We start from the raw sequence: 3,595 nt of genomic DNA, 5'->3' as shown, positions 1-3,595 counted from the left end.
GCTCTACATCCCTTCTTGCTAGATTCGTACTTGTTCTTTTTAGTAGCATTAGAAGGGGCGACAATCAATATCGACATAAGGATAGTTGAGCAAGTTTCAAAGACACCATTCATCATCAAGATTCTTTCTACACATTGAGCAGCATCTCATATGTACCTATAATATTGTTTTTTCCAAAGGGGAGACACAGTATTCAGCAATCATGGATCAACTTCTACCTTGGAGTTACTATCACTAATTGGCATTCTATATTGGGGGGGACTACCTTGTCTCCATTTTTCTTCTTCTTCTCTCTTATGGGGGAAACCTTTTCCTCTTTTGGGACTATGTTCTTCTCATACTTCTCTATTTTATATACTCAATGTATGCCATAATGGGGGGGTCTTGATTATTCCATCATCCATGCATCTTTATTTTTCATCTCTCTTTTTGGGGGAGGCTTTTTTCCATAAGATTTTCCCTTATTCTCCATTTTCAAAGAGATTGCATTGCATTTGTACATGAGTACCTAACATGGCCTAGTAGCCAAGACCCATCATGTATTTTTATCCTAGCTTTTGTGATCTAAAGTGCATTCCCCTAAGTTGCACTTAAGAGGGGTGTCAGTATAAATAAGTATTCACTATTTATACTTTACTTAAGATTACTTTGGTCAATGCATTCTTTTATTATTTATTAGTTTGACACCTAGGAGTTTATGTACTCTTATCATTTGTCAAGTTGACAATATTGTGGTAAGAAAATCTAATTTAGCACATGGCATCTAGAACACTCAAGTTTTCATAATTAACTGATTTGTCATGTTGACAACATAGTTATTTGCACTCTTAATTAAGCACATGTTGTCTACAACATAATTTTACATTCTACACCTTTGTAGGCTTATCCTCTCATCATCGCACTTACTCCTATGCTTAATGGAGGATAATCCACCCCTATTTGACATGTGCTTGGTTGTAAGACTTCTCATTGTGTTGACTCCTAGACATTCTAGAAGCATTCTAGAGGCCTTTATATACAGGCACTCCTAGTGTACTTGTACATGACATTACATGAATTCAATATCATATTGTTATTCTGATCATACGTTGGTCTATTCTATGCTTGTGCTTGAGTTCCTTGATCTTAGGTGATTTTTCCCTAAGGAAAATTCCTACACTCATGAGACCAAAGGTTCAACACTGTAGAAGGGCATTTTTGGATTGGATTTCTACTCTAGATAACCCTACATGATCTAATAAGGTATGTTCATTTAGAGAATGAGATTTTACAAAATGAGAACAACACTCATCTCGAGATGTAAAGACAACAATTGTTGCTTAAAGGAAATAATGAACAAGGATGTCACATGACTTAAGGATAAGAGAAATCCACTCCCCTCAGAATTTGACTCTTGCTAATATTAGGATTCCATGGTATATTGAGTATGGGAGAAATCAGTGCAAACATTGGGTTCCACTACTTCTAGTAAATGACAATGTAGAGGATCATGATATGGTAGTTGAAGAGTTACACTGGAGAAGGATCAAGGCAAATTATGGTTACTTTGACTATGGTTAGAATGAGTTAGGAGAAAGGACACCCAGTGACTAGAGAGTTTGGGCTAGATTAGGAACTTCATGGTTTTTGTGGACTAGCAATAGATCAGTTGGGGTGGAATGATGGGCCTCTAGTAGGCCATTATTTTGAGATCCTTTTTATCTTGTTTTTGGACAATTATCTTGAAGAAACATTTATGACTCTATAGTTTTAAGAAAATGAACTTATGTTTTCATAAATATGTTATCTATATGTTAAGACATGAAGTTGAAGAATAGATAATTCAGATATGCTATGTTTACTTGAATCTATGTACTTCTATGGTATAATGAAGGGAAGTTACATGTTGATAAATGTTTCCTCATCCATGTTGTGTTTGGGTAGATTCCTTCCTATAACCACAAGATTTGAAAAGAGTGATAGTTTGATTATTACACATTTTTCTAACATTGATGATGAAATAAATATATGTATGTGGAAGTATTTTGCATTCAATTTTTTGCAGGTACCTACCATGTGTATTCAAAGTCAATACCTCAACACTAAGTCAAAGATGACTATATCGTTGAACCACCATGAATGAACAAGATATTGAATATTTTCTATTATGATAGTAGACAAATATAGCTCCCTCAACATATTCTTGGAGGATTTAAATGTGGTTATTGATGTTTTTGTTGCAAACTTTATGAATTAATAATTGATTCTCATTGATGGAGTGATCATAGAGTTAGGAAGTTGTTGTAGTTTCCTTTTAAATAATGTCCAGTATAGCTTTGAAAGAAGTTTATGGGGACAAAGATAAAATTGATCAATTTTCATAATAGTAGTGTGTGATCCTATTTCTAATCAAATGCAATCTCTTACCATGAATGAATAGAATACAAAGTTCAAGTTTACATCTTTTGTCTTAATTGTCTTTTCTATTCACTCATCTAGGGGGGCCACTTGGTGAGTGAACCACTCTGTTATAATATTTTTCATTTCCTTTTTTGTTTCTTTGAAAGGTAGAATTATGTTGTTCCTACAACCATTGATAACAGAATCAGTGAACTATTCCTGTAGCATAGGTGCATAAATAGATTTATTGTTTGCAACATTACTCTAAGCTCTAAATTAAGATGTTGTTTTAGTTTCTAGCTTACGTCTCCTTTAACATTCCCTTTGTTTTAGTTGTAATGACTTAAAGAGGAATTAGATCATATACTTTGTAGCCACCTTCTCAAGCTTACACTTATGGGTTGATAAAATAAAATGAAGTCAGTATCTTATTTTTAAGAAAACACAATATTTTGTCTAATCATGGAGTCACTATAAAAGGATGTCCAATCCTTTATTACTAAGGTATTAAGATAATTGACCACCCATAATGAATAAAATATTCATTTATGGAGATGGGGTCCACTTTCAATATAAAATTTATTTGAAGGATAATTTCTTACTTCTTTTTTATTGGAAATTGATATTTGCACTATAGTTAAGCTATATCTTGAGTTTTTCACTTGATTTTTGGGACTGGAGACCTATTTTGGGATCTCAAAGGAATCCCCAAGTTTTTGGGCCCTAGTTGATAGGAATACAATGCACCTCTGTCCAATTAGAGACACAATGCACCCCTGCTAGGCCAATTAGGGATGCACAACATCTTGTCTTGGCCCTATTTTGGGTCCTCTTCTTGGGTCCCATGTCCAAATTGTTTCAGTGTATTAGCTTTTAGCTAAGTCAACTTGTGGGAGAATGTTAATTATGATTCCTTTATAAGCCACTCTATTTTGCATGTCATCTCATATCCATGAAGTTTTGTTCAAGAACTCACACTCAAATTCTCTAGTATTCTTTAAAAACTTTCTCCATTGAAGATCAAGGATTCATATATTCAAGATATTGAAGGAGTTTATTCAAGATCTAGCCTTTCTAACATTAAATATATCACTTCATACATTTGATATCTTTTGTTGCATCTTCTACATTCATCTCTTCAAGATATACATCTATTACAAAGGCATATTTCAAGCACATTCGTTCATGAAGGCTTCAATACACCTTAATTTCCTTT

This window comes from Cupressus sempervirens, chromosome 5 (assembly GCF_028749045.1).
Source record: "Cupressus sempervirens isolate cs-2001-9-10 chromosome 5, ASM2874904v1, whole genome shotgun sequence".
NCBI lineage: Eukaryota > Viridiplantae > Streptophyta > Pinopsida > Cupressales > Cupressaceae > Cupressus > Cupressus sempervirens.
This window is presented reverse-complemented; position numbering follows the sequence as displayed.